The sequence below is a fragment of the Bos grunniens genome, chromosome 2, assembly GCF_055505025.1.
Source record: "Bos grunniens cultivar Pamir isolate PY7600 chromosome 2, Bosgru_T2T1.0, whole genome shotgun sequence".
NCBI lineage: Eukaryota > Metazoa > Chordata > Mammalia > Artiodactyla > Bovidae > Bos > Bos grunniens.
The window spans coordinates 53,022,618-53,050,539 of record NC_141166.1 but is presented as its reverse complement, the minus strand read 5'-3'; the positions used below and the strand labels follow the sequence as shown (position 1 = coordinate 53,050,539).

General features: G+C 37.7%; 1 long non-coding RNA gene across 1 annotated transcript in view; it reads right to left on the bottom strand.

Annotated features, from left to right (window-relative positions):
• The window catches only part of LOC147378106 (uncharacterized), a 305,127-nt gene extending 277,424 nt beyond the window's left edge, over positions 1 to 27,703 (bottom strand). The window contains exon 1 of the long non-coding RNA XR_015151337.1: positions 27,470 to 27,703. This is a non-coding gene — a long non-coding RNA (uncharacterized LOC147378106). The remainder of the gene's footprint in view (positions 1 to 27,469) is intronic.
• Between the last annotated feature and the right edge of the window lie 219 nt (positions 27,704 to 27,922).

Genomic DNA, 27,922 nt, shown 5'->3' with positions numbered 1-27,922 from the left:
TAAATTTGTTAAAAAAAAGATGTCAGTGCTCCTAGGTAAATAATTTGTCATAAATACATTTTCTAAATAATCAATATATACTCAGTTCAGTTCAGTGGCTCAGTCGTGTCCAACTCTTTGTGACCCCATGAACTGCAGCACGCCAGGCCTTCCTGTCAATCACCAACTCCCAGAGCTTACTCAAACTCCTGTCCTTTGAATCAGTGATGCCATCCATCCATCTCATTCTCTGTCGTCCCCTTTTCCTCCTGCCTTAATTTTTCCCAGCATCAGGGTATCTTCAAATGAGTCAGTTCTTCGCACCAGGTGGCCAGTGTATTGAAGCTGTATTCAGCTTCAGCATCAGTCCTTCCAATGAATATTCAGGACTCATTTCATTTAGGATGGACTGGTTTATCTCCTTGCCGTCCAAGGGACTCTCAAGAGTCTCCTCCAACACTACAGTTCAAAAGCGTCAATTCTTCAACACTCAGATTTCTTAATACTCCAACTCTCACATCCATACACAACTACTGGAAAAACCATAGCTTTGACTAGATGGACCTTTGTCAGCAAAGTAATGTCTCTGCTTTTTAATATGCTCTCTAGGTTGGTCATAGCTTTTCTTCCAAGGAGCAAGTGTTTTTTAATGTCATGGCTGCAGTCACCATCTGCAGTGATTTTGGAGCACACAAAAAAATAAAGTCTCTCACTGTTTCCATTATTTCCCCATCTATTTGCCATGAAGTGATGGAACCAAATGTCATGATCATGGTTTTCTGAATGTTGAATGTTAAGCCAACTTTTTCACTCTCCTCTTTCACTTTCATCAAGAGGCTCTGTAGTTCTTTGCTTTCTGCCATAAGTGTGGTGTCACCTGCATATCTGAGGTTATTGATATTTCTTCCAGCAATCTTGATTCCAGCTTATGCTTACTCCAGCACAGCGTTTCTCATGATGTACTCTGCATATAAGTTAAATAAGCAGGGTGACAATATACAGCCTTGCCGTACTCCTTTTCCTATTTGGAACCAGTCTGTTGTTCCATGTCCAGTTCTAACTGTTGCTTCCTGACCTGCATACAGATTTCTCAGGAGGCAGGTCAGGTGGTCTGATATTCCTATCGCTTTCAGAATTTTCCAGTTTGTTGTGAAACACAGAGTTAAAGCCTTTGGCGTAGTCAATGAAGCAGAAATAGATGTTTTTCTGGAACTCTCTTGCTTTTTCAATGATCCAACAAATGAAGGCAATTTGATCTTTGGTTCCTCTGCCTTTTCTAAGTTCATCTTAAACACCTGGAAATTCACAGTTCACATACTATTGAAGCCTGGCTTGGAGAATTTTGAGCATTACTTTTCTAGCATGTGAGATGAGTGTCACTCTGTGGTAGTTTGAGCATTCTTTGGTATTGCCTTTCTTTGGGATTGGGATGAAAACTGATCTTTTCCAATCCTGTGGCCACTGCTGAGTTTTCCAAATTTCCTGGCATATTGAATGTAGCATCACTTTCACAGCATCATCTTTGAGGATTTGAAATAGATCAACTGGAATTCCATCATCACCATTAACATTGTTCATAGTGATGCTTCCTAAGGCCCACTTGACTTCACATTCCAGGATGTCTAGCAGTAGGTGAGTGATCATACCATCATGATTATCTGGGTCAGGAAGATCTTTTTTGTATAGTTCTTCTGCATATTCTTGCCAACTCTTCTTAATATCTTCTGCTTCTGGTAAGTCCATACCATTTCTGCCCTTTATTGTGCCCATCTTTGCATGAAATGTTCCCTTGGTAACTTTAATACTCTTGAAGAGATCTCTAGTCTTTCCCATTCTATTGTTTTCCTCTATTTCTTTGCATTAATCACTGACGTAGAGAGTTCTGACAAAACATGGTCCGCTGGAGAGGGGAATGACAAACCACTTCAGTATTCTTGCCTTGAGAACCCCATGAACAGTATGAAAAGGCAAAAAGATAGGACACTGAAAGATGAACTCCCTAGGTCAGTAGGTGCCCAATATGCTACTGGAGATCAGTGGAGAAATAACTCCAGAAAGAATGAAGAGACAGAGCCAAAGCAAAGACAACACCCAGTTGTGGATGTGACTGGTGATGGAAGTAAAGTCTGATGCTGTAAAGAGCAATATTGCATAGGAACCTGGAATGTTAGGTCCAGAATCCAGGCAAATTGGAAGTGGTCAAACAGGAGATGGGAAGCGTGAACATCGACATTCTAGGAATCAGTGAACTAAAATGGACTGGAATGGGTGAATTTAACTCAAATGACCATTATATCTACCACTGTGGGCAAGAATCCCTTAGAAGAACTGGAATAGCCATCATAGTCAACAAAGAGTCCAAAATGCAGTACTTGGATGCAATCTCAAAAACGACAGAATGATCTCTGTTCGTTTCCAAGACAAACCATTCAATATCACAATAATCCAAGCCTATGCCCCAACCAGTAATGCTGAAGAAGCTGAAGTTGAACAGTTCTTTGAAGACCTACAAGACCTTCTAGAACCTACACCCAAAAAAGATGTCCTTTTCATTATAGGGGACTGGAATGCAAAAGTAGGAAGTCAGAAATACCTGGGGTAACAGGCAAATTAGGCCTTGGAGTACAGAATGAAGCAGGGCAAAGACTAATAGAGTTTTGCCAAGAAAACGCACTGGTCATAGCAATCACCCTCTTCCAACAACACAAGAGAAGACTCTACACATGGACATCACCAGATGGTCAACACCAAAATCAGATTGATTATATTCTTTGCAGCCAATGGTGGAGAAGCTCTATACAGTCAGCAAAAACAAGACCGGGAGCTGACTGTGGCTCAGATCATGAGCTCCGTATTGCCAAATTCAGACTTTAATTGAAGAAAGTAGGGATCAACACTAGACCACTAAGGTATGACCTAAATCAAATCCCTTATGATTATACAGTGGAAGTGACAAATAGATTCAAGGGATTAGATCTGATAGAAAGAATGCCTGAAGAACTATGGACAGAGGTTCATGACATTGTACAAGAGGCAGGGATCAAGACCATCCTCAAGAAAAAGAAATGCAAAAGGGCAAAATTCTTGTCTGAGGAGGCCTTACAAATAGTTGTGAACAGAAGAGAAATGAAAGGCAAAGGAGAAAAAGAAAGATATACGCATTTGATTGCAGAGTTTCAAAGAACAGCAAGGAGAAAAAAGAAAGCCTTTGTCAGTGATCAATGCAAAGAATATATTACTCAAAGATAAGACCATTTTAAGCTTTTATGATGCATAAGCTGTTTAAGAATATGAACAAGTCACATCCTTTAATGAACTAGTCAACAGTTATTTAAAGAAAAACACAGTGATCAAGATACTGTCATAGGCACATACTTAAGAGTTTAAAAAGTCATAATATACAAATTTTCCACCCAAATAAATGATTACAATCTATTTTAAGATTAAATAATAAGCACACATGAAATAAACTGCAAATAAGATAATACAGTTTACAGCTTTTAGCTAAGCTATGTAAGACATCTACATGAAAAGGGGGTTAAGAATGGAGAGACAGTTGTGAATTGGTGACAAGAGAGATGGTTCATCATCCCTCAACTTTTGTCAAAATATTCCCTTCCACCTGTGTTTTTGTCAAACAAAAACATCTGGATTGTAGTTGCTCAATTTTTCTCATCCTTGTTTCTCTTATCACCAAAGAGTAATATTTCATGGTATTGCTAAAGCCTTCATGTTCTAATCACTCAATACACAAACACATAACCTCACAATTTTTCAATATTTCAAGCTGAAACTCTTAACCTCAATCTCCATCAAATCACTTGATGGTCTAGAATTTACCATCATCCAGAAATGCTTCCTGGTAAATACGTAAACCTATAATACCCATCTCTACTACCAGTTTTCTCTGTCAACACATCACTTGCAAGCACTCTTTGACCAGATCCAGACCGATTCCTCACTCTCCTTCTCATACAACCTGTTTTCTTCAATTTTTTCAGTGCCCCCTGTTCTCCCCTCCTTCCCTAGCCAGCCTGAACCCCAGGGCTGATAAGGTTAACTATCTTTCCATCAGCAGCTTCAACTCCCCACAGCCTTTTTCTTTTTCATGCCTTCTCTACAAACTGTCATCTCTCTGTTCACCAGTCCAACATTTAGATACCAAAGTGCTATTACAGAAACCCTCAAATTCTTATGTACTCTTGATATTAAAAATGTTTAATGAAACAAGTTAGGCTACAAAGAAAAGGAGAGTAAGCCTTACTAAAGTAAGGCTACTTGAATAGCCTTGTTTACTACTCAAGGCCTTGGGTGGAGTGTCATGAGAATGATGTGCTGGTAAAGTCACAGACCATAATTCAATCATGACTTCCAACAGAACATATTTGGTGGAGTAACTGTTGCCAAATCAGAACAGATGTAGGGATGAATCTGAGGCGACAAATGGGAAACAATGAACATATCTTTCCAAGAAGATTGGCAATAGAGGAAATGAAAAATAAAATGATAGCTAAAGAAAGAGAAGGATCTGCAAAATCTTTTTTAATATGGATGATATTTAAATACAGTTATTGCCTTGTGGCTTAGCTGGTAAAAGAATCTGCCTGCAAGGCAAGAGACCTGGGTTTGATCCCTGGGTTGGGAAGATCCCCTGGAGAAGGGAAAGGCTACCCACTCCAGTATTATGGCCTGGAGAATTCCATGGACTGTATAGACCATGGGGTCACAAAGAGTAAGACACAACTGAGTGACTTTCACTTCACTTCATAGGCTAGAAAGAAGCTAATAGGAAGGGAAATATGATGATAATAAAGGAGAGGAAAAGTCATCAATTTGTTGATCAAAGTATCAGAAAAAGATGTAATAAATGACATCAGAGGTACATATGAAGGAAGGAAAACAATAGAGAAGAGAGGAGAAAAATATAAGAAAAGATTTAGGGAAGGGGAGGGAGGTCCACGAGGGAGGGAATATATATATACATATATAATTACAACTGATTTTTGTTGTTGTATGGCAAAAACCAATGCAACATTGTAAAGCAGTTTACCTATAATTAAAACAAATTTTTAAAAAAGAAAAGATTTAGATTAGCTCTTAGGTAAAAGAGACAGAGTTGAATGAATTCTTTTTTTTTTTTTTTAACTGAACTGAAATTTATTTAAATTCCTCAAATTCAGTAGAACTGGAAACTAAAAGAACATAAAATACAAAGTATTTTCATTAAATCTAGAGACAATATAAGAATGCCCACTACCCACAGCTATTATTCTTTGGTTCTAGACTATAAAATTAATCAGGAACAAGAAATCAAGAGCATAAATATCAGAGACAAAACTATATGATTGTTTTTTTTTTCTTTTTTTTTATCTTTAATTTTATTTTATTTTTAAACTTTACATAATTGTATTAGTTTTGCCAAATATCAAAATGAATCCGCCACAGGTATACATGTGTTCCCCATCCTGAACCCTCCTCCCTCCTCCCTCCCCATACCATCCCTCTGGGTCGTCCCAGTGCACCAGCCCCAACCATCCAGTATCGTGCATCGAACCTGGACTGGCAACTCGTTTCATATATGATATTGTACGTATTTCAATGCCATTCTCCCAAATCTTCCCACCCTCTTCCTCTCCCACAGAGTCCATAAGACTGTTCTATACATCAGTGTCTCTTTTGCTGTCTCGTACACCGGGTTATTGTTACCATCTTTCTAAATTCCATATATATGCGTTAGTATACTGTATTTATGTTTTTCCTTCTGGCTTACTTCACTCTGTATAATAGGCTCCAGTTTCATCCACCTCATTAGGACTGATTCAAATGTATTCTTTTTAATGGCTGAGTAATACTCCATTGTGTATATGTACCACTGCTTTCTTATCCATTCATCTGCTGATGGGCATCTAGGTTGCTTCCATGTCCTGGCTATTATAAACAGTGCTGCGATGAACATTGGGGTACACGTGTCTCTTTCCCTTCTGGTTTCTTCAGTGTGTATGCCCAGCAGTGGGATTGCTGGATCATAAGGCAGTTCTATTTCCAGTTTTTTAAGGAATCTCCACACTGTTCTCCATAGTGGCTGTACTAGTTTGCATTCCCACCAACAGTGTAAGAGGGTTCCCTTTTCTCCACACCCTCTCCAGCATTTATTATTTGTAGACTTTTGGATCGCAGCCATTCTGACTGGTGTGAAATGGTACCTCATAGTGGTTTTGATTTGCATTTCTCTGATAATGAGTGATGTTGAGCATCTTTTCATGTGTTTGTTAGCCATCTGTATGTCTTCTTTGGAGAAATGTCTATTTAGTTGAGAGTCTGCTTTGTTTCACATCACTTCAACCTGCTTACATTCTGTTCCCTATTTTCTGTTCTGCCTTGTTTCCTATGGGAAGACTCACAATGCCCCCTCTTATCTAATACTTTATAGTACTTCTATAATCATGACTGCTGGCTTCATTCATGTGTGTCCTCCTTCTATTCAGTCTTGTTAACCCAACATTCATACCAATTCCTTGAATCCTATGTGCAACAGCTCACCAGATGACCTATAACCCTATGGACAGGAAACAGATGAACAGGAAATACTCTTCAAACTTTATTTGGCTTGATTCTTTATAGCATTTGATGCTCTCAGTTCAGTTCAGTTCACTTCAGTTGCTCAGTCGTGTCCGACTCTTTGTGACCCCATGAATCGCAGCACACCAGGCCTCCCTATCCATCACCAACTCCCGGAGTTCACCCAAACTCATGTCCATAGAGTGGGTGATGCCATCCAGCCATCTCATCCTCTGCCATCCCCTTCCCCTCCTGCCCCCAATCCCTGCCAGCATCAGAGTCTTTTCCAATGAGTCAACTCTTCACATGAGGTGGCCAGAGTATTGGAGTTTTGGCTTCAGCATCAGTCCTTCCAATGAACACCCAGGACTGATCTCCTTTAGAATGGACTGGTTGCATCTCCTTGCAGTCCAAGGGACTCTCAAGAGTCTTCTCCAACACCACAGTTCAAAAGCATCAATTCTTCAGCGCTCAGCCTTCTTCACAGTCCAACTCTCACATCCATACGTGACCACAGGAAAAACCATAGCCTTGATTAGACGGACCTTTGTTGGCAAAGTAAGGTATCTGCTTTTGAATATGCTATCTAGGTTGGTCATAACTTTCCTTCCAAGGAGTAAGTGTCTTTTAATTTCATGGCTGCAGTCAACATCTGCAGTGATTTGGAGCCCCCAAAAATAAAGTCTGCCACTGTTTCCCCATCTATTTCCCATGAAGTGATGGGACCAGATGCCATGATCTTAGTTTTCTGAATGATGAGCTTTAAGCCAACTTTTTCACTCTCCTCTTTCACTTTCATCAAGAGGCTCTTTAGTTCTTCTTTGCTTTCTGTCATAAGTGTGGTGTCATCTGCATATCTGAGGTTATTGATATTTCTCCCAGCAATCTTGATTCCAGCTTGTGCTTCCTCCAGTGCAGCGTTTCTCATGATGTACTCTGCATATAAGTTAGAGAAGCAGGGTGACCATATACAGCCTTGCCGTACTCCTTTTCCTATTTGGAACCAGTCTGTTGTTTCATGTCCAGTTCTAACTGTTGCTTCTTGGCCTGCATACAGATTTCTCAGGTGGCAGGTCAGGTGGTCTGGTATTCCCATCTCTTTAAGGATTGTCCACAGTTTGTGGTGCCTCCAGACCTACTCTCTTCTCTTCTCTGGTCCACTCTGTACTCCCATGAGAAGACTGATTGGCATGGTGTGCATCATTTATGTTTCCTCATCTTCTGGATTCCTGTTAGGTTAGGCCAGTGAGAAATCCAGGAAATTGGAGGCTGGGAGGAAAAAGAGGTCAGGTATTTTCTCTCCATGATTCTTCCAAATTGGATTATAGTTGTAGCATGCACTGCATTCTTCTACCCACGGTCACAGCTTTTCTCAGGAAGATTTCTTTCATAGCTTCAGTTCTCTCTGGGTTCTAGTAACTACTCTCTTACCTAGATATTCCCAGTTTCTTAATACTGCTAGTCCCTGGATGTATTATCACCCTTAGCTGACTGTCTTATTCCTACGCACATTCTCTGTAAACAGTTTACACTTAAATCTCTCCAATTAACCCTTTGAATAAACACTCTGTTTCCTTTCTGGACCCTTACTGATACTGAAATGCTTTGTTTGAAATGACAGAATATTCAAGCAGTGAGGTGTCAGCACTTAACTGGAGAAACAAATGAATGAACTGAGAACTAAACATGTATGTTTGGAAAAATACCTGCACAAATATAACAATGGGATCCACAGCAGAGCATGGAATCTCCAAAGAATGGCATGGGCAGGAAGTAGAAAGTAACAATTAAATACAAACCATGGGATGTATCCATATTTAGAACAAATAGAAAAGAATGAAAGGAAGAGCAAAAATAGAAAAATTAAATATCAAACAGATCTTATGGTTTGCTGGACCTCAGATTCACAACATTTTTATTGTGCAATAACATCACAAATTTTAGGAAATTTGACAACTCTGACCTCCCAAAACTATTAAATCTTGTTGTTCTATCATCTAAGTGTAGAGTGTTCATATTTAATCATGTATTGGGTATGTATGTGACTATCTTTTCTAAAAATACTTTAACAAGTTGTTTATGGACTCAACTATCTTTATAAGTATTAATACAGCTTTACATTATATAATTTAGCATGTTCTTTACTATAAAAATATAATAGCCCTATATAATGCAAAATAACTTGCCGAAGCATGGAGAGGTATGAATTACCCATGATCAACTCCAGGTTTTTTGGTTTGTGTGTGTGGGCGGGAGGGGGTTGCTTTTTTTTTACAATTTTCCTTTTGTTCTGAACAAAAGTAGTCCTTGATATTACAAATAACCCTTTGCCAGCTCAAAGAAACTGCAGGGATGTAGGAGGTGCTTAAAGCATTGCTTTGTCTTATTCTGTTTTGTTTTAAGCAGGGGACTAGAACTAAAGGCAGGGAAGATATCTGCACATAGGAATAGAGACCAAATTTGCAAGCTATATTCATTACAATAATTGATATCTGTTATCAAAATCTGTCTTTCCATGAAACAGAAATTGCTCAGTCAGTGCATTTGATAATGCAGTTCAGATACAGCCAGTTTTGGCATGTGAGAAGAACTCTGAATCCTCAGCTATGCCCACGTGGTACCTTCAGTAGCACTCACTACCAGGCCTGGGTTGTTTCTTCAGATCCATTCCTTGCCCTTCTCCTGCTTTCCCAGTGTCCTAATGGGGGTTGATCCTTGCACCCTGGCAATCACACAGAAGATGCTCAGCTGGTTTTGACCAGCTTAAAGCACTGGTGAGAGATTGGGGCTCAGGAAGATGACAGAAGTCAAATGCTCGCCCACTCCTCTGATGCTACAGGTGTCTCTGACAGCTGCTGTGTCCTTGCTGCCATTTTAGCACTGGCCAGACAAGCTCTCCATGATTCCATCTTGCACTCAGTGACCCAAGGACCTGAATCCCTGGGCTCCAGCAACACTGCCTCTTACTTCTGCCCCTGTAGCCCAGAACTGGTAGCATTTTTTGTCCTTGCAGATCTCCAGAATGTTTCACTGTTCTCTGGTTTACTTCTTACTCTCTTCTATCAACTAGATAACCAATTCCCTGCATGAAATTCTCTCCAGCATAAATACACGGAGTGTTTTCTATTTTCCTCGTCCATCCCTGACTGATGAATACCCTGTATTCTGCTCTGTGTTATGCTGATTTACATATTCATTTCATTCTCTCCATTACTCTTTGAAATCATTGCCTGTAATACCTGGCACAGTGCCCAGCACAAAGTAAATGTTTCACGAATATGTGGAATTGCATTTCTAAAGGGAGTTTTGTGAGATTTAATATTTAATAGAAAATTAAATCACAATCAGGGACCTTAATTAGGGACACAGTCATTCACAGTAAACTTAAAAGCAGCTATTAAAACTATCCACTAATAACTTATCTCATTGTGACACTGATTGAGGAGAAGACTACAGTGTTCCTGACCTCCTCCCACACCAAACCACTGCAAATCCTCTTAGAATTAATAGCAGTCATAACCCTTTTCATAGGTGAAAATGCAGCACTCTTACCAGAACAATAATGTAACAATTGTAATGGCCTGTAATTTATACCACGATTTGTAAAATGCAGGCATTCTGTGATGGTTTCCATGGCTACATGCATAGAAAGAAGAGTGAGATTACAGATGAAAATAAGCTATGGCTGAACTGAAAGAAGTATAAAGACTAACTCTGAGAATGAGGGGGGGAAATGTTTTTTTTAAAAAGAAGTGTTACAGTTGAAACCACATAATAAAATATGTGGTTGTTATTATAACCTGACAATGATGTGATTAAGTGAGAAATACTATCAAGGTGAAAAGAAATAGGTTACTATAATGCAGATAAAAGATAACTCGACATTACACAGAAAGCCACCAGAACTAGATATTCACCAGCACTCCCAGGTGGAAAGGCAAGCTTCCCTGCTCTCAAGACCCCACAAAAGCCTTCAGATACTGATGACACTGTCCTCTCAACCATCTTGGAGTCTTGACTCAACAAGTCACAACCTAGTAAATTCTGCATGATTGCTGTAAGCTGGGAGAACTAAAGGTTCATTTCACTGGGTCAGTTTTATAGGATTTATTTCTACCAACTTCCTCTCAACAGCCTAGACTTCAGGGCTGCCTGATGTCTCATACTGCATAAATAAAGGACAAATTGGAAGATATAGTCATTATATAAATTAAATCATACTTCATTATTTAGAGTTTGCTTGCTTTAGTACATTAGTACTAAAACAAGTTTAGCAATAGATAACAATAACCACAGTAAATGAACATGTATAAAAAAATTAGAATACAAATAGGAAATAGACAAGATAACTCTCATTTATTGCTTGGTCATTAGTACAAAGCTATTTAAAATTCAGCTCTTCATCACTAAACTCTAATCTCTATTTTTCAATAGATTTTGCCTTACAAAAACAGCTGAGGTTTTAGCAAGAGAATCTAAATCTATTACAAAGGTATGAAATTATCTCACTGAAGGAAGGGGGTAAATGTCACCGACCAAAGTAATTTAGGAAATGAGTGAAGTCTGCTAAGAGAAAAGTAAAAGGAACTATATATAAGCACTGAAATTTAGTTAATAAAGCTCCTTTTCATGAAGAGTACGCATTAATAATCTCAATACTATTATACATGTACACTGGAACTGAATAGTATATATATGAATGGTGAAACCCATTATTAAAGCAGGAAATAACAGATAAACAAGAGGAGGAGCCTAGAATGACCCACCTGATTATTGAGGAGGAAGAAATTTGCCTCTACTCTTTTAAGCTCTTCTGACTGGTCTAAGAAGTATAGTGACAAGAGACAGATTAACAGGAAAAATGGAGAAGGAAATGGCAACTTAGTCCAGGATTCTTGCCTGGAGAATCCGTGGACAGAGGAGCCTGGTGGGCTGCTGTCCATGGGGTCGCACAGAGTCAGACACGACTGAAGTGACTTAGCATGCGTGCATGCATTGGAGAAGGAAATGGCAGCCCAGTCCAGTATTCTTGCCTGGAGAATCCCATGGACAGAGGAGCCTGGTGGGCTGCCGTCTATGGGATCGCACAGTTGGGGGATCGCACAGAGTCAGACACAACTGAAGTGACTTAGCAGCAGCAGCAACAGGAAAAAAGATCAAACAAAAGTTTAATGACACGTATACATAGGAAAGGCCCAGAAAAACTGAGTAACTTGCCAAAAGAGCCAAAACCCTTACCTTAAATACTATCTTCACCTAGAGACAAAAGAAAATATTCAGGTAGTGGCCTGGGACTTCAAAATGGAAGAAGTCAATTCATATGGAGATGGAAAAGAAATGTTTGGTACAAAAATGTTTGCTGGGCCATGCAGAATGGACTTTGTTCTCTAGGCCTTGCCCATGTTCTTTGCAGATATCTCCAGCAATAGCTCTCTCAGAAATAGGCCCTTTATCTAAATTCAACAACAACTTTCTGAAACTTCTGTTTCTTAAAAAATAATGAGCCTAAATTAACCCTTATACCCAAGAGAAACATTTTGATATGGCAAATTTTGCTCCCTTAAATGGTACTGCATTAGAATTGGAAACATCAGTATGAACTTATGTTTAACTTAATATAGATAAGATGATTGTGTATATATATATATATATATATGTATATGCACATAATATATATCATATATTATACACATACATATATGTAAATATAAATATTATATGTTCATATGCCTAATATATAAATATATCTCATTTGTATTAAATAATATATATTATTTATATATAAATAAGATATTACATAAATAATATAAAATATATATTCTATATTTATATAAGACAGTACATATGCATTTATTTCCTATCTCTGTCAACTGAGAGGGCCTAAATGGAATAATACCCCAGTAGAAACAAGCACACTCAGTGCCTGAATCTTGGTTTCTTCTACCATTCTCCAACAAAAGGAGCCAGGGTTTCTTGGAGAAATAGCTGATTCTAGGACTGACATAGGAAATATACAGGATAAGTGTGGAGCTAACTGTAGTGCCAGAAAGTAAGAAAGTGCTCAACACAAAACAAAGACAAAAAAAAAAAAACCCACATTGATGAGAATATATCAAAGAAACACACACAAATAAATAAATTAGCATTGAGTTACAGGGCCTAAATGATAAAACAAATATCCATGAGTCTATATAGATATAAATAAAATACTGAATAAAGAAATAAATGAGAAGAAAGGACAAATTTCCTGTGCAGAAGAATTTCAAGTAATGTATATTGATACTCCATTCTCAAGAAGAGGGAGCATAACTCCCCACTCTGTAAGTATAGACTGTGCATAGTGACCTTCATCCAAAGAGTACTGTGGGGAAAGGGTATAAGGAGTGGAAAGGGGAAAAGAAACTTAACAGTGGAAAAGTCTGGCAAACACTACTTTAACCAGGTAATAAGGTCAATCACAACAGTGTAAAGTCATGATGACATTACTAGTTCAGTTCAGTTGCTCAGTCATGTCTAACTCTTTGCGACCCCATGAACCACAGCACGCCAGGCCTCCCTGTCCATCACCAACTCCCGGAGTTCACTCAAACTCACGTCCATCGAGTCGGTGATGCCATCCAGCCATCTCATCCCCTTTTCCTCCTGCCCCCAATCCTTCCCACATCAGAGTCTTTTCCAATGAGTCAACTCTTCGCATGAGGTGGCCAAAGTACTGGAGTTTCAGCTTTAGCATCATTCCTTCCAAAGAACACCCAGGGCTGATCTCCTTTGGAATGGACTGGTTGGATCTCCTTGCAGTCCAAGGGATTCTCCAGAGTCTTCTCCAACACCACAGTTCAAAAGCATCAATTCTTCGGCGCTCAGATATTACTAGTAGGTACCCTTAATATATGGTGATGAAAATGGTACTTTGCTTTGTGATCTTCCACCCTCAAACCCTAACCCATAATCATGAGGGGAAAAAAATCATACAAATTCCAGTCAAGAGGAATCCTACAATCCTGACTAATCTTCAAAACTGTCAAGGCCCATACAAAACAAGGCAAGTCTGAAAAACTGTCACAGCCAAGAGATATAATGACTAAATGTAGTATAGCAAACTGGATGTGATCTTCGAATAGAAAAAAATACATTAGGTTAAAAACTAGTAAAATCTGTATATAAACTATTGTTGTTGTTTAGTCGCTAAGTCATCTAACTCTTTTGTGACCCCATGGACTGTAGCCCATCAGGCTCCTCCATCCATGGGATTTCCTAGGCAAGAATACTGGAGTGGGTTGCCATTTTCTTCCCAAGGGCATCTTCCTGACCCAGGGATCAAACCCACAGCTCCTGTATTGGCAGGTGGATTCCATACCACTGAGCCACTAGCTGAGTCATATAAACTGTGAACTTCAGTTAATAAGAACATATCAGTACTGGGCTTCCCTGGTGGCTCAGACAGTAAAGAATCTCCCTGCAATGTGGGAGACCTGGGTTTGGTCCCTGGGATGAAAATCCCCATGGACAGAGGAGCCTGGGGGGCAATAGTCCATGGGGTCACAAAGAGTCGGACACAACTGAGCGACTAAGCACAACACATCAATATTGGTTCACTAATCAGAACAAACATACCATACTAAAGTATTGATACAACATTAATAACAGGGAAAACAGTATACAAGTGTATATGGGAACTTTCTATATTAACACCCCAATTTTTCTAAAAATCTGAAATTGTTCTAAAAAGTAAAGTCTACATAAAAAGTGGTAACTACAAATATATGAAACATGCTTAGAGTTAAGAAATACTCCACAGTAGACTTTTTTTACTTCTAAAAAAAGACAATAAAAGCATTCAAATATCTTAATCCATTACACTGAAAATAACAGCATCTTATAATGCTACAAGTTGAAGTGAAATCTTCAATATTACAATCAATACCTTAATTCCATCAAGAAGAAAACTAAAAATCATGTAATGACCTTAGAATGACAGTCCATCTGGACTTAACTTATAGCCATGGCTTTCCTTCAAAATTATCATCAAAATCAATTCATGTATTGCCAAGGTCATACTATTGAGTTAGGCTCTGAAATCACCCTAGATTTGAACTCTGAGTGTATTACTTACTAAACAAATGACCTTGGCCAAATTACTTACCTCTTATATACTTGATATTTCTTCCACATATGGTTGCATGGGACTGATGTGATGCTTACACGAGTTAACATATGAAGATCACTTAAAAGAGTGCGTTTCATGTAGTAAATGTTCAATAAATGTTAGTAGTTTACCTTTTTACCAAACTTCCCACATAGTAATGTTAGGGGAAGCACACTGTCCACCCTGGCCAGGCACCACAGTAACCATTTGCATAAGTTGTTTTACAATAGGAGGTCCCGGTAAGGAACACGGAACTAATAACCCTCCACCAACCGGAAGAGTTTGGGAAAGGTCAAAGTGAGACACCATATGTCCGACCACCTCCCAGAATCCTTTTCTCTGGCATTCATCTTGGCTGAATTAGGCGTGCACCACCAGGAAGAACTCTTGAGTTAGAATGATTGGCTAAAGACAACCCGGAAACTAATCCCATCACCATAAAACCCCAGACTGCAAGCATGTGACAGAGCTGTTCTCCTGGGTTCCTTTACCCTACTGCTCTCCATCCAGGTGCCCTTTTTCCAATAAAATCTCTTGCTTTGTCAGCACGTGTCTCCTCAGACAATTCATTTCCAAGTGTTAGACAAGAGCCCAGTTTCGGGCCCTGGAAGAGGTCCCCCTTCCTGCAACAGTAAGATTTAAGTTCCATGAAGTCAGAGATTTTTGTCTGTTAGAGACACATGCCCAGAACAATGCCTATCCCATGGCACATCCTCAACAAATAATTTTTTAATTATCATCATTATCACAGATCCAAATCAATGGAACCAATTACTCAACTGCATAAATAACCTAGGCTGACCAGTGTATCCATAATATTTCTGAAAAGAAATATTCTGGTGTAGTGGGCATAGAAACAGTCAAGAAGTTAAAACAAAGTCTCAATCATGCCAAACTTTCCCTCAGAAAACTCTGCTAGTCATTGATAAGTGGCTACCCTTAAATTTTTATAGAACAAACTTCCAAATAAAGAATATGAAGTAATATCTTTTTACTCTATTACCTTGAAACTCACAAAACTACACTTAAAAAAAAAAGACTCACAAAAATCACACTTTAAAAAAAAAAACAGAAATATCATAATTATCAACACAACAAGCAAATGGCTCTTAACTCCAAACAAAGATCTAGTGATGGTGTGAAAAAGTTGATAAAGGTAGAATTTAGCCACTTTTCTCCTTTTTCACCAACAACCCATAATTCACACAACATAAAATTCATTTGCATCTAAATATAACCCTTTCAATAAAATGAAGCTTCAGGGAGTTTCTTGCTCACTTCCCTCCCCATTTTCTAAGTAATTTGACATGAAACTTTAGTATAACAATTCTGGGGCTTTTGTTGCCTTAAAACGCAAAACATATCTGTCAAATGTCATTGCAAATGATATTAAATCTGATGTTTCATCTGAGGAACCATGATTTATTCATAATGACATTCCAAGGTACCTGACCAACTCTTTAGAAACTGTTAAATGATTTTTAAATTCTTCATCTACTTCCAGGTTGTGGCAGATCAGGAAAAAAAAAAAAAACATTGTAAAAAAAACTCTAACCTACAAGCTAATGGAGGGTAAATGGAATCATAGAAAATATTAGATTAATCCGAAAACAACAAAAAGAAAAAAGTAAAAAAGAATATATGAAATGAAGAGAAAATGAACATGGCTAATGGAAATTCAAATATAAGCAACTTACAAAAGAATCATCTCAAATGTAACAACATAGAAAGACTGAAAATAAGAGAAGGGAAAAAGGTATACCATACAAACATTAAGTAAATGATAGCTGGTATTCACATGTTACTTTGTCAAGGGGCTTACCTGGTGGCTCAGTGGTAAAGAATCTGCCTGCCAATTCAGGAGACACAGGAAGATCCCTGATCCAGGAAGATCCCACATGCCGCAGAGCAAATTAAGTCCTGTGTACCACAACTACTAAACCAGTGCTCTAGAGCCCGGGAGGCGCAACTACTGAGCCCACATGCTGCAGCTATTGAAGCCCGTGTGCCCTAGGGCCAATGTTCTGCAACAAGAGAGGCCACTGCAATGAGAAGTTCATGCACTGCAACTAGAGAATCGCAACTAGACAAAACTAGTTGCAACTAGAAAAAAACCTATGCAGCAACGAAGACCCAGCACAGCCAAAAGTAAATAAACATTTTTTAATGTCAAACAAAATAGACAGAAGGCATGGTGAGAGATTTAGAAAGAACATGTCATAATAATAAAGCCGTCAGCTTACAAGAAATAAAACAATTTTGAATTTGAACATACCTTATACTGTTATCTCAAAATATATGGAGTCTATAGGTGTTGCTAGTGGTAAAGAACTTGCTTGCCAATGCAGGAAACATAAGAGAAACAGGTTCAATCCCTGGGTCAGGAAGATCCCCTGGAGCAGGGTATGGCAATCAACTCCAGTATTCTTGCCTGGAGAATCCCATGGACAGAGGAGCCTGGTGGGCTGTGGTCTGTGGGGTCACACAGAGTCAGACATGACTAAAGCAACTTAGCACACACACATATTGACAAAATACAAGGAGAAATGTAAAGAACAATCATGTTAGGAGACCTCAACTCATTCCTCTCAGTAACTGATAGAACCAGCAAACAAAATATAAGAAACATAGATGATTTTAATAACACAATAAAATTGACTAAAGAGCACTAAAATAACATTGCAGAACATACATTCCTTTCAGATGCTCATGGAAGATTTAGAAAACTGGACATTATGCTAGGCCATAAAGGCAGTCTCAACAAATGTCATGGATTGAAAACACACTGTGTACTGACACCAAAGCCTAACAAGGACATTAAAAGAAAGGAAAATTATAAAATAATCTCATTATAATCTCAAATCTGTTTAACACTGTCTTCAAATGCTTTGAAGGACAGGCTGGGATTTTCCCTTCAGCGGGGCTTGAGAGGTCTGAACATTACTGAGATTGAAGAGATCTCTTGTTGCATTACATTTAAGCACTAACTTCCAAATTAGGATATCTTCTTTATCAGCTATCATCCCACTTTTTGGGTCAGTATTTTTCTCTTTGCTCTACGTTCCCATCCTTGATTTTCTGCATTTTGAACGAGTGCTCTCTATGGTCTGCTGTCCTGCTCCTAGCTTTGGGAATGTGGATGTCTTACATTAAGGGAACATTCAGACCTCCTCAAGGGGAGCTCCTCTCACGTCTCCTTCCTCAATTTCAGTCTTTTTTGTAGCTGAAATTCTAGAACACTTCATGTGGATTTCTCTTAGCTCTCTTGCTTTCAGTCCAAGAGTCCAGAGTTCCTTTGATAAGTTTCTTTCAACATTCCTATTACACCCTTACTTTCAGAGGGAAGCTACTTTGAACTTCAGAGAATCAGTGAGATGAGAGTGGGTATCTCATCTCTCCTGCTTTGTTCCCAGTCTTTGGCATATTACTCCCAACCCTTTGGGAGAGTTTATGGTAAACAGTTGGATGATGGGTGCAGGTTTGATCTTTGACTGGATCTCCCCATAACTGTAATCTGTCCCAAAGCCTACACTTGGCCTTTAAAAAGTCTTTTAAAATTTGGCTGGTTTCCATTTAATGCTGTTGATGATCAATTTTCTCTATGTATCATTTTCACCTGGAATGAGAACAGTGTGGACTTCTTCTCTCTAATGTAGTTCCATTCTTACTGTTTTCTGGAATTCTATTAAATTTCTTTGTGTTTTCAACTCATGGATTTTTAATATAACTTTATTGTTCATCTGGCTTGTTCAGTTCTTAAGCTTAAAAGTAACAGAACCTTGATACTTATGAAAACTCAATCAGAATTGGAAGTGAGTCATATTTTTTTATCTTTCAATTTAAACTATTTTTAAATTTATTTTTATTTCTTCTTTGATAAATTTGATATTTAGAAGTATATAACTTAATTTCCAAAATTGAGTAGATTATCTAGTATGAAAACATACAGACTACATATGCATATAGAATATATACATTTCAGAAAGTGCCAAGGAAGTTGAAGGAGAGAAATAATGGAGACAAAAGCAGAAATTATAAAGTGAGAAACAAATACAATAAAAGAATAAAAAGCCAAAATTTGGTTCTTTGAAGACTAATAGACTATCCAGTGAAACCAAAAAAAGAGAAAAAAGCAGGGATATCAGGGATAAGGAAGAAAATCATTATAAAGCCAAGAAACAGTAAAAAGGTCATAATAAAATATTTGAAGGACCTGCACCAAAAATTAGAAAATACAGATGAACTAGACAAGTTTTGGAAAACCAAAACTGACACAAGAAAAAAAAAAAAATCTGAATAGTTTTGTTTCTATTCAGGAAATCAAATATAAAATTAACTATTCCACAAAACCATCACAGATGGTTTCAGTGATTTTTTTTAACGACTGAAGGAAAAATATCAATTTAATATAAATATTCCAAAGAATAAAAAATAAAAACAAATATTATAAGTTGTTAGATGAATCTAGAATAACTTTAACATCCAAACTTGAAAAGAGTATTAAAAGAAAAAAAAAATTACAGGACAATATCTCTTACAAATGTAAAGAAAAAACTCCTAACTTAGCAAATAAATAATGGACCCCATGATCATGGTATCAGAATGTTGTCAGCCAGACATACACAACCATCTTCATTTACTCTGAGGCTAGAGAGGACAGGATCCTTCTTTGGAAAAAGCACAAACCACAATATGCCAAGAACTTAATCTTCCCACACAAAAAGGCTGACTCCATCGCATAATCATACAGCGAAACCCACTAGCAGATACACACAAAACTTCCTGGAAGTCTTTTATGTCTCACTTTTAAATTTAAACAAACAACAAAGAAATCAGTAGGTAGAAGGGGAAAGCCACTGTAAACAGAGACAAAACACAAATAAAGAGAAAAAAAAGGAAATAGAGAAAATGCAAAGAAAGAAAAGAAATAAAGAAAGTGAAGTCGCTCGTGTCCGACTCTTTGCGACCCCATGGACTGCAGCCTACCAGGCTTCTCCATCAATGGGATTCTCCAGGCAAGATTACTGGAGTGGGTTACCATTTCCTTCTCCAGGGCATCTTCCTGACCCATCGAACCCAGGTCTTCCTCATTGGAGGCAGACATGTTAACCTAAAACCAAATGAGGAAATACACCTAATATTCTTGAGGAAATAAGAATTGTGTTTATAAAATAAGAACATTTTTAATATGCAAAAGGAACAAAGAGGAGCAATAAAGAATTTGGAAACTGAAAATATGACAACTGAAATTTTAAAATCACTGCAATTTTGGAAGAGTCAGGAAAGTCTCCAAAAAATAAAATAAAATGATAAAAATATTGAGAAAAAAATTATAAAGTTAAAGGGTCCATACAAAAATCTATTAATGAAACTTTTAAGTCAAATTACCAATAATTTAGTAGTCAATAATAAGACAAGGTAGAAAGCAGGAAATTATGTAAGAAAACAATAGGAAAAAGAAAAATATCTCCTAGATCAATCATCTAGCATAATAAATATTTTTTTGACCAAGAGTAACACTTATAATCATGGAAATGTAGAGCAAAAGGATAAAAAGAAGATATTCAAGGGTTAGATGACAACAAAAATTACCTCCCTTTGCTCATTCTTAGGAAATTCACTGAAAGATATGTTCCAAACAAAATGAATATGTAAACAATTAAAGAGGAGACATGGGATTCTGTGAATATAAATGATGATGAAGAAAAAGCTCAGAATGATAAATATGCAACAGGCCTAGACAGCATAGAGCTGGTGTAAGCAATAAGGTATTCTGGGGAGGAAAAGATAAATCATATGGTGGTTGGCCTTGTAAAAAATAATATTGAATGATTACAAATCTCTGGATTTACTTGAGAAGAATTAGAAAAATTAAAAGATTAGGCAATTATTAACTCAGACAAAATTCTATAAGAAAAAAGTTAGAATATACCACTTGACTAAACTGTAAGCACAATTTTTTTAGTTAAAATATGTACTCTTAGATTTAATTCAGAGTTCTGGTATAGCAGTTTGAGGAGAGGAAAAGAAATTAGAAAAATGGGGCAAGCTGATTCTGTGGTGCAAGAGAATCATATTTTGATTTGCATATTTTGAAAATTTACATATTCATTTTGTTTGGAACATATCCTTCAGTGAATTTCCTAAGAATGAGCAAAGTGAGGTAATTTAAATGTTTCTGAATCACAGTTGAAAGTCAATATATAATATCTAGAACATTGTTACTGTGTTGTTTAGTAGCTAAGTCATTCCAACGCTTTTGGAATGCTATAGAACGTAGCCCTTCAGGCTCCACTGTCTATGGGATTTCCCAGGCAAGATTACTGAAGTAAGTTGCCATTTCCTTCTCTAGGAGATCTTCCCAATCCAGGGATCAAACACTCTTCTCCCACAGCAGCAAGCAGATTCTTTACCATTGAGCCACCATGGTAGCCCCAATCAGTTCAGTTTAGTTCAGTCGCTCAGTCGTGTACAACTCTTTGTGATCCCATGAATTGCAGCACGCCAGGCCTCCATGTCCATCACCAACTCCTGGAGTTCACTCAAACTCATGTCCAGCAAGTCGGTGATGCCATCCAGCCATCTCATCCTCTGTCGTCCCCTTCTCCTCCTGCCCCCAATCCCTCCCAGCATCAGAGTCTTTTCCAATGAGTCAACTCTTCGCATGAGGTGGCCAAAGTATTGGAATTTCAGCTTTAGCATTCAACAGAAATAAATAAATACCAATAATGTAAGTTGAGTTCCCTGGGAAGACAACTTTGAGATGGAAATTAGCTTATAGCTTATTAAGGAGTGTTCTTGAGCTCAGTGTCTTGGGAGGGAAGGAAAAGACAGTAGGATTAGACAAAGGTGAAAAATTAAGCAGCATTTCACCTTCAATGAATCTTCAGCTAACCCTGCTCTGAAGATAGGATGACCATTTAGAGCAGTCTAGAGTTAAAGCAACTTTTTGGAAAAGTCTTGAAGTATGTGTGCGGAAACAGTGAGGCTGGGAAATGACTTTATATCCATCTATCCATCATCCATCCATCCATCCATCCATCCTGTTCTGCCCTGTAACAGGGAGGACACAGATTAACCAAGGAAAGGGCAAGATCTTAGGGGAGGTAGCTGTCTTAACTGAGGTGATTCCTGGAAGAGGTTGGTAACTGGAGGCTATCTGCCAGTGTCTTGTCCAGCATCTGAGTAGTAATTCCTTTATTCATGAAGAGGAGTCTGCACAGCACATCACAGCCTCTATCACACAGTTTAAGTGTATTATTTGAAAACATTAAGGTTAGTATCTGAAGAAACAGTTAAGAGAACGGAAAGTTGTTGTCTCTGAGAAGCTGGTTTTATGATATGGGGAATGGTTTAATGAGGAACCATATCTCATTTTAAGCCCACTGGTTTCTTTTACTCTGTGCTCATTAGTTGACAAAGATAAAAATGATAATTTTTTAAGAGCAGGAAACACCTAAAAATGTAAATATATACATTTAAGGATTGATAAGAGGAAATACTTCAAATTTCATTGTTAAGGTGGTAGGAACAGTTAGATAGATATATTTATATGTAGGAATATAGGTAGAATATAGAAAAATTCCCAATGTCCAAGCTTTCTATAAAGCTGTTTATTATATTTTTAATTTAAAAAGATAATGAATAAGCTTATATAAACAAATCAATGCATTTTTGAAATTTGCTATTTAAGGGAATTATTTAATTCTTCATTAAAGGAGGCCCATCGACATTTGTTGTATCATCTTGGAGTTTCAGATATGACTTTAAAAAATATACAACGAAGTCTATCTATATACAAACTCCCATATATACAAATGAGGGATTAAGTGGGATGTATTTGTATGTATATGTCTATCTATTTACCTCTCTACAGTTTATCACAATGAATTAGAGATGAGATAACCCAAGAAGACAGGAAATCTATTTTACCTTTACCAACATCAAGCTGTAAAATATTTCTCTGAATAAAGTCATTATCAAAAGTTCTCCCTTTACTGCTTAGCAAATTCCTATTCAGCTATCAAAGTCAAATATAAAAACCATTTCCCTTCCAAAGTATTCATATATATTCCTCCCGCCTCCACCTAGATGTGATCTTTTTGTCCTTCATAACAAGTATAGAAGGTAGCAAATGTAGCTGGCTGATAACCCAAGATTATAAAATTTGATTTGAAACAAACATACAAAAAAGCTTTCAGAGGTGCTTACTAAAGACAGATTCTCTACCCTCTGCCCTAGAGTGTCTGATACCCCAGCTGATTTATTATGATCAAGCTAGTTTTATAAACACTGCTAATAGTATAAAAAGCAAGTGCTTTGGAAAATGAGACATTTGCATTCTAATCACAGTTAGAATCACTAGCTGTGTGATACCCAACTAACTCAGCTTCTCAGTTTTCTCATCTGTACAATGGAGATAAGCTCAACCTCATTAATTAAATAACATATATCAGGACCTAGCACAGTGACCAAATACTGTGACTAGATAGTACATAGCAAATATTTTTGTCCTTCTTTTTAATCTCCTCCTCTACATGCTGCTGCTGCTAAGTCGCTTCAGTCGTGTCCGACTCTGTGTGAACCCATAGACAGCAGTCCACCAGGCACCGCCGTCCCTGGGATTCTCCAGGCAAGAACACTGGAGTGGGTTGCCATTTCCTTCTCCAATGCATGAAAGTGAAAAGTGAAAGTGAAGTCACTCAGTCGTGTCTGACTCTTAGTGACCCCATGGACTGCAGCCCATCAGGCTCCCTCATCCATGGGATTTTCAGGCAAGAGTACTGGAGTAGGGTGCCATTGCCTTCTCCCCTCCTCTACATACTCCCCCATTAAAACACTTACCACCTTATTTTATACTCAATTATTTATATCTGGGTCCATTGCTAGATAATGAAATCCACAAGAAAAGCACCACATTTTTGAGTCCTTAGTACCTATCATTGTACTCAGCATATGATTGATGCCCAACAACTGTGTATGGAATGAAATGACCAGGAAAATATCCCAATCACCAGTTCCAGTTCTTTGGCCAGATTTACCATTTTGACGAATCTTCTTCACTTCCTCCCACTCCCAACAGATTGCATATAATAGTGTGTTCCCTATGATGAAAAGAAAAAATAACAGGGAAACCAATAGTCTTGACACATAAAAATTAATTGGTTAGAATTATAGGAAAATTAGAATAAAATTTAAAGGGATGAAAAGAGTTAGAAATAGTTCTCCATAATTGTTTCTTTGTGCCATGCAAACGTGTGGATTTCGTTGTTTTAATCTGCTATATTTCTGGGTAACAAGTAGGCATTTAGACTTTTCTTAGAATAGAAATGATCATTAGTGTGAGCCTAATTTAGTTCCCTGCTGAAGGTGATAAAGACAGCTCATTAATCCTTACTAGTATAGAAGTCCCTTCACTCTTTCAGTCTTCTCGTGATCTGGAAGGTACAGTGATATGATAGGATTCAAATGATAACATCAAGACAGGTAAAATATAATAAAAACTATTTTTCAAATAACATGTAATCCGTTCTTTGGAGAAAAATATTTTTTTTTAGTGAAGTAAAAATGAACTGGTTCATTACTTGTTAGTAGCCAACAGATGTAGGAGGATTACTTGACAATTTGATTCTTTCTATCTGAAGATGAAAACTAAGTGTGGTGCTAATAATGTTGTGCTCACAAATATATTTCATTTCTTCCTATTCAAGGTACTGTTATTTCTGGAAGCTCTTAAAGGAAAATCAGGAAGGCCAAGTCTGCAGCTTCACACTCAGAAACACCATGCAAATGTTCCTGTCATTTGCTAACTCATTTTACCCATCACCTTCCTGCCAATCCTCACTGAGGACTCATCTTTCCTGGTACTTTTCTCAGATTTGGAGTTTGCATAGCATAGAACTTAAGTTCTAGATTTCTAAGAATACATAAATTTGAAGCCCAATCTGTCTATTTAAACTTAATGAGTTTGGATAAGTATACAGTGTCTCTCCGATTCTCAGTTATTTACTTGTGGAAGAAAGATACAATACTGTCATAGGACTGATTTAAGAATTAAGTTAGATAATGAATTTAAATCCCCTCCATGGCCCTCTTAATTATTATTAATTATGTTCAGTTAAAACTTCCAGGAAATTAGCAGATCAAACTTAGTTTTTTGATATACATTTCCAGTTGACTAAATTTCATGTGCAAACTCTTGTGTGCTGCTTACTACTTTTCAAGCACTGAACCAAATCTGTGTTTAGTTTTCATGACAGATCATGAGGTAGATAACCACCACCATATAAGTGAGAAACCTGAAGCACAGAGAAGTATCCTGTCCACAACAGCAGCTAGCAGGTGGCAAGCTGTGATCCCAATGCAGATACTCTGTTCCAGAGGGTTTTCCCTAAGCTGTAGCTTCCACTGTACCCGCCTGGTACAACCTGACTGAGAGCGGGTAGAGCACCGATATAAACTAAATTTATCTCAAGTTAGAATTCGAGGGAAAAAAAGTCATACAGAGATGAAATAACTTCCAAACAGCTTCAAAGAAATGCTGCATCAAAGACTTGGTTAAACCCTGATGTATCAGCTCCTTGAGCGTTTTGCACTTCCTTGGAAAGCTTGCCCTTGATTTGTAACTAAGAAATATGAACTGACTTCTCTGAAAACCCAAATCACAAGGAGCTAGCCGAATTTCCAGAGACTTTTCCTTCTTTTGTTTTTGCTTTTCCTGAAAACAAATTCTAATAGCAATAATTTGTTAAATATTTTTTAAACATAGACTTTCAGTTTCACAGAAGAATGTTATTGTGATGGAAGATTTTGCCTCAAAAATTTTAAGTCTAATTATGATCGTAAATGAACATTATCCCATGACTCAGAAATTTGTGTCTTTATTTGACCTCTTCATGAACTGTTGTTGTTGTTGTTGTTCAGTCACTAAGTCTTGTCCCACACTTTGCGACCCCATGAACTGAAGCAAGTTAGGCTTCTCTGTCCATCTCCCTGAGTTTGCTCAAACACATCCATTGAGTCAGTGATGCCATCAACCATCTCGTCTTCTATCTCCCCCTTCTACTCTTGCCCTCAATCTTTCCCAGCATCAGGGTCTTTTCCAATGAGTTAGCTCATCACATCAGGTAGCCAAAGTATTGGAGCTTCATCTTCAGCATCAGTCCTTCCAATAAATATTCAGAGTTGATTTCCTTTAGGATTGACTGGTTTAATCTCCTTGCTGTCTAAGGGACTCTCAAGAATAGCTATGATAAACCTAGATAGCATATTAAACACCAAGACATCACTTTGTCAACAGAGATCTATATAGTCAAAGCTATGGTGTTTCCAGTAGTCATATATGGATGTGAGAGTCAGACCATAAAGGAGGCTGAGCACCAAATAATTGATGCTTTTGAACTGTGGTGCTAGAGAAGACTCTTGAGAGTCTCTTGGACAGCAAGGAGATCAAACCAGTCAATCCTAAAGGAAATCAACTCTGAATACTCATGAATTACAGGCATTTTTATTACTGCCTTATAGATAATAAAAGCAATCCAGCAAGGTATTGATGAAATATTCATTTAATATTACCAGCCCTGACATTTCTGTAACCAAAAAAACGATGACAACAATAGTCCCTGTGCCTTGGTTTCAGACCCTCGGGTTTCTCAAAGGGACATTTTGGAATATCTGCTTAATCTACCTTCATTATGATATTAAAATCTTCTATCTTCTGGAATTAACCATTAGTAATGGTGTTACAGGTAGTCTGAGTCCAAATATATCCTCAAGAGTATATGCGTTTTTATTAGATTTAACAAAATATATTTAGTGTCCTCAGTCATATACTTTTACAACCAAAAGATGTATATCACACTGATATATATTGGATAATACATTTCCCCCAATTCAAAAACATGTCATAAAATATTCATTCAAGAAAAAGTTTACTCCATAATCATAAAAAATGAATCAATCAACCTTGAGTTTTAATAATATCTCAGTGTGACTTTAACAAAAATATTATTAAATGCATTTAGAACTTGTACACAGCATATGTAATTGTATGGTAAGCATTATCTTTGCTTATGATATTTTAACCAACAAGAAAACATAGATTTTTTTTTAATTAACTGATGAGAAAATCATCATCATACAAATAAAGAAAATCATTCACATTACTAGCACATTTAAAACTGTACTTAAATGCTGAGAGGACAAATATTTCAGTAACCACAAAAGCAATAGAAAACTGAGAATGGACTATTTCCCAGAAAGAACTCTGAGGCTAACCTAAGATGTCCACTGCCAGACACAACAAACATAAGCCTCAAAAACAACAGAGTTAAAAGGTACTTCAGAAGCCAGTCTTTCAGTGCTCAGATTTACACACTGTTCTCTAAAATAGGTTTCAGGTTTAATTCCTCCTCTTCAATCGGTTCAACCCCACAGTCAGTCTATCCTATAGATTCTCTCTGGTAAAAAGTGTGTGTCTTCCCTTTTTTTTTTTCCTTTCAGTTGTTAACAACCTAAGTTAAGATCTTTCACCTGATTCCTGAATCTTAGAATACTCTCTCAGCTGGTTTCATTTCCATTTCCTCCCTGCAAAATCACAGTGTTGCTTTCCCAACATTTCACTGATTTGCTCAAAAATGCCCCACTCACTGTTAGTTCGAAAACTCTGGGGTAGCCCTGGGTGAAATACCAAACTGGTCCCCAAAACACAGAGGGCAAGAAGAACCGAAAGAACACTGCACCGCTCCAGATTGGTAGATGGCGGGTTGCCCAAGCAAGGGGACTTACCTACAAGGCTGTCTCCGGCCGGCGGCTGAAAGAGTAGGTCTCGGCAGGCGCTGGGAGAATCTGAAACGTTTATATAGAGGTCTTCCTTGGGTTCAGCCGTGCATTTTGTACAGACGGTCTCAGAAACACCTTACTCTCTCAAGTTTGTGTGCTTGAAAACAGCTTCTAGCTCGGAGAGGTGGTAGAAACGTACAAGAACAGAGGAGCCTATGGGAAGCCGCCAATTTCCTGCAACCAGCTCTGGGTCAAACGGCAGTCACATCCTCTGTATGAACCCCTCCAATGCTAATGGATACACTGTTCTTATCCCTGAATTCAACATCCTTCACAAGTATCTCCAACCTACACTTTATCTTCCAATACTTGTGTGCTTGTACTTTATACTTCAAAATAATGGATTACTACTTATTTCCCAAATATTCTATTCTCATTCTCCTTCATACAAACACCCTC